Genomic DNA, 10,000 nt, shown 5'->3' with positions numbered 1-10,000 from the left:
AGTCGGCGAGGTAGAAAAATCGATTTTACCCTTTTATAAACAACAGTATATAAGTAAATTCTTTTTATATTAATATAAAAAAAATATGCGGTCTCGTTTACGAACATAATAAACGCTTTTATTAAAAACACAAAAAAAAACAATAAACAAGTAGTATTTTTTAAAAAATATTAGGGGGGGCTATAGTTTATTTTAAAAAAACAATATCTCTTTCAAGAACGATCATAAAATGTGTTTTCAATCGATATTTATTCAATAAGGGACCAGTTTTCCTACCTAGCGAAAGGGGACGAGTTTTCCCGAGACGAGTTTTCCGTAGACGAGTTTTCCCGAGACGAGTTTTCCCGAGACGAGTTTTCCCGGGACGAGTTTTCCCGAGACGAGTTTTCCCGAGACGAGTTTTCCCGGGACGAGTTTTCCCGAGATTCGAAAAATAATAAACTAGACAAAATACTGTTAGAAATTCGCTCAATATATATTACCGTGACATAGGTTGACATATATTCGGTGTTTTTTTTAATAGTATTTTGTCTAGTTTATTATTTATAACACCTATTCTCGAACTTACTGTGTTTAAGAGAGAGTCGGCCGCTATTTTGAATTGTCCAATACATCGGTAAACACTGTATGTTTTTCGAGCTGAATAAACATGTTACATTGAATAAAAACACGAAAAATATATCCAGTTTGGTAGGAAAGTAACTTATCTTGCCTTTGATAACATTTATTTGTTATATATTTGTTTTTTGACAATTTTTTCGAATCTATGTGTACAGTAATACAAACCCAAATCGATTTTACCCTTTTATAACAACAGTAAATAAGTAAATTCTTTTTATATTAATATAAAAAAATATGCGGTCTCGTTTATGAACATAATAAACGCTTTAAAATAAGTGAAACCACTAAGAACTTAACCAGTTAGGTAGAAAACGGACACTTAGAAAATCGATTTTATTTAAAAAAAAAAAAAAAATCAAACAAGTAAAAAAAATTTTTTTTAATATTATGGGGGGGGGGGCTATAGTCTATTTAGAAAAACAATTTCTCCTTCAAGAACGATCATAAAATGTGTTTTCAATCGATATTTATTCAATAAGGGACCAGTTTTCCTACCTAGCGAAAGGGGACGAGTTTTCCCGAGACGAGTTTTCCGGAGACGAGTTTTCCGGAGACGAGTTTTCCCGAGACGAGTTTTCCCGGGACGAGTTTTCCGGGCACCCATACACACACACACATATATATATATATCTATATATGTATATATAGATATATATATTTCTGATTTCACCGCCTCTCTCTCTCTCTCTCTCTCTCTCTCTCTCTCTCTCTCTCATATATATATATATATATATATATATATATATATATATATATATATATAGTAATTTATAAAATATATATGGCGATTAAGCTACACTGAATATTCGGCGTTTCATATACTCTAGGATTCCTCAGGCTTATGCGCGAATTCTGTGGTTGTTTATCGTTTTTATATAAAACAATATAAAAAAATATATAAAAACGATAAACAACCACAGAATTCCCGCATAAGCTTGAGGAGTCCTAGAGTGGATGAAACGCCGAATATTCAGTGTAGCTTAATCGCCATATATATTTTATAAATTACTAACTAGCTCTACCTACGTACTGAGCACTTTTGAAGTAAATACTTAAAGTTTATGCATAAATCTATACTTTCGTATATTAATTTTATGTGAGTAAATTAAGTAGTTATATATATATATATATATATATATATATATATATATATATATATATATATACACACACACACACACATGAAAGAGTGTGTGTGTGTGTGTGTGAGAGAGAGAGAGAGAGAGAGAGAGAGGCGGGGGAAGCAGAAATACATAGTGAAGGAACAGATAAAGCGTTTGTGAGTAAGAAAGTTCAAGTGAATTTATTGGTATTCACTGATGTATTTTTGAAAAAAGGCATTTTGATTTGATTCCATTATTCTGTTATATTATTATTTCAAAAAGAAGGTTCACTGATATTTTAAGCAACCTGACTGGCCGCTTGAATATTTTTTATTGCTTCTCAGAAACCTCTTAAAAGTTAATGAGGATGAATTCTTATGTCTACAATCAACAGGGTGTCACTCAGTGCAGACTGTTTTATTGTGGGTAGGTTAAAAAAAAGTACGCATTATCAGTACCTGCTGACTTCATCCATTGTCCAATTAGCTTCAAGCAAACAGGTCAAGTAGGATACAACATCACCAAACAGATATATCCAGATTAGTATGGAGTCGGAATGCTTCTTTTAAAACAATGGCGGTCAGTTTTTAAAACTGCTCCAGGCTTTGTTTTATATTGGCTTTTAAGTCTTTTGGGTTCCATTATTTTCTGATAGCCTGCGGGTTGAACAAATAACAATAACATACTTAGCCTGACGTACACGAGTGAGGCCCCCATAGCGAAATACGCATTGGCTCCGACGTACGCAGTGCGTTTCAGGGAGCGTTCATTAATCTGAAAAGAAAGGAAAGAATGTTGGCGTGTGTGGCTTTGTTTTTTTTTTATTTTTTTATTTTGACTTGAAAAAAAAAAAAAGGCCACACACGCCAAAATTCTTTTCTTTACTTTCCGGATTAATGAACGCTCCCTAGAACGTGCTACGCTGCGTACAACATCGGAGCCGATGCGTATTTCGCTGGGGGGGGGGGCTCACTCGTGTACGTCCGCCAATATTTATTCATTAATAAACAAAAATAACAATAAAATATTTATTCATTAATAATAATATATAACAACATAACAATAAAATATTTATTTATCAAAAAAAAAAAAATAACAATAAAATATTTATTTATCAAAGAAAAATAACAATAAAATATTTATTTATAAAAAAAAATAACAATAAAATATTTATTTATCAAAAAAAAAAAAATAACAATGAAATTATTCATTAAAAATTGTTAAGAAAATTTAATCCTTTATATTGAAAAATAAATTATTTTAATTTATTTTTTATGTTCTAAATTTCTTGGGTGAAAAAAACTAAAAATTTACTGACTTCAAAATCTAGTGGGGTATATATCCTCTTCTCTTCCCTGCAGTCACTTTCTCAAAAAATGGACAAATATTGCTAGTCTTTGCTGTATTGTTCTAATCTACATTCACAATAAAAACTCGTCTATCCGCAACAACTTTCAAAAATGTCCCTTTCTATCTTTGTGAACCTTAAAGTAGACAAAGCTTCCATGAGTAAAGTTTCTTTCATAGAACTACGCATCATTGGAACACAATACCACGGAACTGTTTCACAGCTGATTACTACATGGTCGTATCTAAGTCCATTGTAAACAAATTCTTGTTGAACCATCCTCATAAATAAAATTCAGAGCAGTTTGAACTGTCATTACCAATCATCACGGTGTTGTCTCACCGTCCATTTGATAAACTCATTAACCCTTATCCTCGCGTGGCCTCTTGATCTTGATAAGCCTTCATTCATTAGTAATAGAAAAAAATGCATTTTGTATATAATCTTTGGTATTCTTATCATTTTGTTGTAAATAAAGAAATTTACTTTCAATTCTTTATTATACTTTACATATTTAAGTTAAATTATTAACCAATTCAAATAGAATAATAGAAAATATGGGATGTCAAAAACTTAAAAAAAACAAAAAACAAAGGGAATAGTTTTTCAGAAGTATACTTTAGATTTCTTTTATTAGCCCGGCTTTGTTCGGGCCCTATTCATAACTTAATGTGCATATCTATCTGTCTATCTATCTATATCTTATATCTATATATCTATAAAAGTGAAAGTGCCTGTCTGTCTGTCTGTCTGTCTGTGTACATTTCCCTACGCAATAACTCTGTCAATTTTTAATCTACAGACTCGAAATTTGATATACAGGGTACTGAGATTTGGGAAAATCGATGTGATCCATTTTCGGCCAGAAATTTGGCTGTTAAGGTGTCAAAGTTCAACGATTTGACTTTTGAGAACTCTACCAAACTCCTCCGACAATTTTGGGTCTAAACACTTGAAATTTTAGATATAGGTTCCTTGAACATGGATCTAACTTAATAACTTTATTTGAGCCCAAAACGATAAATTTTAAGGGGTCATTATAGGGGTCAAAGTTTAAAAAATTTGACCCCTGCGGTGTCTACCTAATTACTCAGGCAATTTCTGGTCTAAACATTTGAAATTTTACATAAAGGGTATTCAGAGATAGGGCAAGCTTTTTCGTCGATTTGAGTCGTTGCCCGGGTGTTTGGAGGTGTATGCTGAGCAAAAAAAAAAAAAAAAAAAAACCCTGTCAATTTTTTTAATTTTGACCCCTAAACATTTATTGTTTTGAGCTCAAATCAATTTATTAAGTTAGATCCATGTCCAAGGAACCTATATCTAAAATTTCAAGTGTTTATACCCAAAATTGTCGGGGGAGTTTGGTAGAGTTCTCAACCAAGTTTCTGGCCGAAAACCGATCACATCGATATAGATAGATAGACTAGCATGGGTCCTCGGCGTTGCCCGGGTATTTGGAGGTTTGTGTTGAGCAAAAAAAAAAGAAAAAGTATTAGTAGGAAGGCAAGCCTGAACTCATACCGCAAATGATGAAAATAATGGGAAAAAAACGTGACATCTTTGCTGTTGCGACCACCGACAAACCGGAAGTGACGTAGGTTTAAATTAAGGCTACACAATCGTAAAGAGGGGATGACTTTCGAAAATATCGGCAAAAAAAGCGAGCACTCATACACCTCCAAACACCCGGGCAACGAAAATTGACAGAGTTATTGCGTAGGGAAATGTATACAGACACACGCACACAGACACACACACAGACACGTTTACTTTTATATATATATAGATAGATAGATAGATATAGATAGACTAGCAGTTTAGCCAGGCTTTGCTCAGGCCTGTGTACTGTTCATAACTTTATATATAAAGTGTGCATATGTATGACAAAACTTATATGTATAATAGGTTTTCTGTGTGTGTGTGTGTGTGTGTGTGTGTGTGTGTGTGTGTGTGTGTGTGTGTGTGTGTGCATTTCCCTACCAAATAACTCTGTCAATTTTCGGTCTACAGACTCAAAATTTGACATACAGGGTACTGAGATTTGGGAAAATCTTTTTAATCGGTTTTCAGCCAGAAATTTTGCTGTAAAGGAGTCAAAGTTCAACGATTTGACCTTTGAAAAATCTACCAAACTCCTACGCCAATTTTGGGTCTACACACTTGAAATTTTCGATATAGGTTACTTGGACATGGATCTGGTCTGGTATTCAGACATGCAGCAAACTTTTTAATCAGTTTTTGGGCGAATGTTTCGCTTGCAAGAGGCCAAGGTTGAAAGAGTTGACCTTTGCAAATTCTACCAAGCTCCTCTGACAATTTTGGGTCTAAACACTTGAAATTTTAGATGTAGGTTACTTGGACATGGGTCAAACATTTTAACTTGATTTGAGCCCAAAACTATAAATATTAAGGATTCAAAGTTAAAAAAATATTTGACCTCTGCGTTCCTCATCAACTTTTCTCTATGGTAGTTAAGGAAGCCTATTATATAGAAAGGCATTACCGTACATATGCACACTTTTTAATATATACATATGCACATAAAGTTATGAACAGTATATAGGGTTAAAGTAAAGCCGTGCTAAACTGCTAGTATATATATATATATATATTTAGATATATGTGTGTGTGTGTGTGTGTGTGTTTAATTTTACATTTGAGACAATATCTGTACATGTAACATATGTTTTCACGGTAATCAAGAAAAATTACTAATCTATACCTAAACATTAAAGAATCGGCATCGGTCATTGTATCGGAATTGAGAATTTAGTATGGAATCGTTGATTGTATCGGAAAAAATATTGGAATGTCCCATCACCTATCTATCTATCTATCTATCTATCTATCTATCTATATATATATATATATATATATATATATATATATATATATATAAGGTGAGAGTGTGTGTGTGCGTGTGTGTGTGTGTGTGTGAGGACACTTCTCAACCTATATACTCGACAAATTTTTGATCTACAGGCTTGAAATTTGGTATATAGTGTATTCAGACATGTGGAAAACTTTCAAATTGGTTTTCATCCGGAAAAAGAGCTGCTAAGGGGTCAATATTGAAAAATTGGTACATTGTGGTGGGTGATTTATATCTATTTGTCAACTGTTTCACGAGGTTTAAAAACACTTTTTAAAGATAATGGCAAGCTGGTCTAATGGTTATCGTACTTGACTCACTGTCTTTAGGTTTTGGTTTCGATCTCAGCTCGAGTATTTTTTAATTTTTTTTTTTACTTATAAGAAGTGAAATGTTTAGAAAAAAAATAATACACGCATGCACATGTCTCAGTTTCTTTCCATTTTTTATTTACTTCATTTTTTAAAATAATTTAACGTTACGTTTAATACTTACGGTATATCTATTTATAAGAACTGTGCATTGATTAAAATATAATATTTATGCATATTTTACGCGTATATATATACTAGCAGGCTGCCCGGTATTCCCTGGTCGTGTGTATCTATATATATATATATGACTACTTCATTTAATCACAAATTAATATACGAAGGTATAATTTTATGCGTAAACTTTAAGTATTTGCTTCAACAGTGCTCAATATAAAAGTAAAGCTAGGTACAAAGTTATAACTTTCGGCCAAAAACCGATTAAAAATCTTGCCCGATATCTGAATACAATTCATGTAAAATTTTAAATGCTTAGACAAGAAATTGGCTGAGTAATTTGGTAGAGACCGTAGAGGTCAATTTTTTTTAAACTTTGACCCCAATTTTGACTTCTTAACATTTATTGCTTTGGGCTCAAATCAAATTAAAATTTTGATGCATGTCCAAATAACCTACATCCAAAATTTCAAGTGTTTAGACCCAAAATTGTCGGAGGAATTTGGTAGATTTTTCAAAGGTCAAATCGTTGACCTTTGACCCTTTGATAGCCAAATTTCTGGCCGAAAACCGATTAAAAAGATTTCCCCAAATCTCAATACCCCTTATGTCAAATCTAGAGTATGAAAGCTGAAAATTGACAGAGTAGTTTGGTAGGGAAATGTATACACACAGATACACAGACACATATATGCCATATATATTTTTATAACTTACTATATATATATATATATATATATATATATATATATATATATATATATATATATACTTCAGAATAGGGAGATGAAATATATCTACTGATATGCAAAATTCAGTGATTTTCAGTCGTACAAAATATTATTAGATGTAATATTTTATAGAAGACAATATCAGTTTAATAAAAATTGCTCAATATACAACATAGCGTGTATATATATATATATATATATATATATATGTATGTATATATATATGTGTGTGTGTGTGTGTCTATATATACATATATATATATACATACATATATATATATACATACATATATATATACATACATATACATATACATACATATACATATATATATATATATATATATATATATATATATATATATATATATATATATATATATATATATATATATATATATTACCAACCTGGATATAGAGGTTAAAGAAGGACATCTTTTTATTTTTTTGTCGAAAGAAATCGCAGATAAACTAATTCGGAAGGGAATTTTTTTTTTTTTTTTTTTTTTCCAATTTTCTCCTTTTACGTTAAAAAAGAAAAAAAAAGAAAAATCAATTTGGAAAAAATGGAGGAAACTATGCAGATGCTGCTGGCGATGATTATACATTTTTTAGCCAAAAAATTACCTTTTAGCTTGGAATATAACGAAGAATAGCTTTTTCATGAAACTTTAAATAAATGTCCATATTAATACTCAATACCAGCAGCAAACTGTTTAACTTGTTTTTATAAAATGCAGTTACACAAAGACACAGGTTAGATTGTTAGAGCGAAACTACACGGAAATTGCGTCTTTTTTCTTTCTTTTCTTTTTTTTTTTTTTTTTTTTTTTGTCCTCATTTTGTCATGTAAGTCTTTTAGTCTATTTCCAGATGTTTCTAAAACCTGACAAGATGGCAGAATACAATCGTTCCTGGGAGATCATTTTCTTTCTCATTTCTCTACAAAACAGACTTATGTACAAACTCTCATATTAAATTTGGAACTTGCAAGGAATTGGTATCCAAATGACTTCAGTATTTAACGAGTCAGTTCCGAGAGTTCCTAGTGATTTCCAAAAATGGTCGAATCAGTTTACGATTTGAAAGACACCTACTTTTTTTATTATTATTATTTTGAGGAAGTTTTTCAATTTTTCAAAAAAAAATCTACGCTAACGTTTCGCATACTTATTGTCTGTCTTTTTAACATTCTTTTAAATCATAAACTGCTTCGGTCATTTCTGTAACTAACTTGGGCTTCTCCGTCGATATTTGGGACTGACTCTGTAAATACAAGTACCTAAAATTATCTTATGTTATAGCTATATATATCTTCTAATTTATAGCTCGCATGAAATAAATATTGTCACTATTGAATGCTTCATCGTTATAAAAATGAATAAAGACTGCAATGTATACAAACATTGAATCAGTTAATATTTATTAAAAAAATATAGAAATAGCTGACATTTCTAAAAACGTGTAATAATTAAAAATTCATACAAAAAATATAAAATAATCTGTAATTTAGGGAACAAATAGGCTTAAATTTATACCTAAGATAAAACATGAAATAAATAAAATATTTTACAATTATGCAGAAATTTTTTTTTTTAATTTATATTCTTATTACGTTTCTGAATTTTTTATATAAGGATTGATTATTCATATTATTTGGATTCTTCGGACTACTGTTCTCATTTTTAGTATTATGAGCACAACGTTTCTGTCAAAGTAACCTCTGACCTTCTTCAGGTGTATCTTGTCGAACTTGGGAACCTTTCTCTTGAACTTGGTAATGTTTATGTCATACTTGGGAATCTGCATGGAATTTCAAATGGAACCCTTTATTTAATAACTCGGGGTAGCATGCTCTCGTTCCATCGCCAAAGACTGGGTAGAAGCCTTAAGTAATCCGCAATAGTATTTTTGAATCGCCCGCACTGATGATTGAACCGTCAACCTCTAGATGTGTAACTTTTACAACTGAATTTTACCAAGTACTCTATCCACTGCGCCACAGGTCCTTGCGACAAGATACGCCTGAAAAAGGTTGGATGTTACATCGACCAAAACGTTGTGCAAATAACAGTAATCCAAATAATTCATTGTAATTTTATTAATTAAATCCAAAATGTAAGCAAACTTTTATTGATGAAATATTGAAGTAACATCTACAGCAATATTCTAATAAAAACAATCACTGGCTTGTATACAATACATCTAAGCTGCCTCTTTATTCAATTTCTCAAGTCCTCATGGGATGTTTGTTTCACTATCATCAGTCAACCGTACCCGTTCTATATGGTACCTTTGTGCTTCTCAATACAATCAGGAAATGTTTCTGCCTTTTCTTTATTATCATAACAAATCCTGTTATTTGTTTTGTTTGGGGAAACATTTTCCAGTTTCAATGTTTTCCCTTGGGAAATAAAACTAATGTTTAGTAACTAACATTAAAACCTTTCTGGCAATTATATTTTCTGATACTCTGGAGACAGCAAGCCATTTTGAATACTCTTGAATAAATAAGTTCATTAAATTAAATGCAACGGATATTTTTCTTTCCTTCTGGTATTTTCAAGTATAATTTCACTTTAAATTGTATATTTTCCTGCTCTACGTTGGGTGCATTGTTTCAAAAGTGCCCCTTCATTGTCTCAAGGAAAAGGATTTATTCCTGGAAACAATTTCCAATACAAACGAAAATATCCGAGTAAAAGAAACATGATCAAAAATACAAATAATTCTGTAATTATCTTTAAGATGTGTTTTTTTTTTTTTTTTTTGCTTTTCATTTCGATGCTTTCTGATAACATTTTCTAAATCACTCTATTGTTAATTATTCCATACAA

General features: G+C 31.2%; 1 long non-coding RNA gene across 12 annotated transcripts in view; it reads left to right on the top strand.

Moving 5' to 3' along the window:
* The window catches only part of LOC145296852 (uncharacterized), a 345,814-nt gene that overhangs the window by 125,846 nt on the left and 209,968 nt on the right, over nucleotides 1-10,000 (top strand). Inside the window, exon 3 of one of the 12 annotated variants that reach the window (XR_013870051.1) lies at nucleotides 8,026-9,354. The exons of the other annotated variants lie outside the window; for them this stretch is intronic. This is a non-coding gene — a long non-coding RNA (uncharacterized LOC145296852). Of the gene's footprint in view, nucleotides 1-8,025; nucleotides 9,355-10,000 lie in introns of those variants that run through there. 12 annotated transcript variants of the gene reach the window in all.

Source organism: Euprymna scolopes, chromosome 17 (genome assembly GCF_053919585.1).
Source record: "Euprymna scolopes isolate OS-2025 chromosome 17, ASM5391958v1, whole genome shotgun sequence".
Taxonomy (NCBI): Eukaryota; Metazoa; Mollusca; class Cephalopoda; order Sepiida; family Sepiolidae; genus Euprymna; species Euprymna scolopes.
Note: the sequence above shows the minus strand (reverse complement) of the source record. Positions and strands in the feature narration are given on the sequence as shown.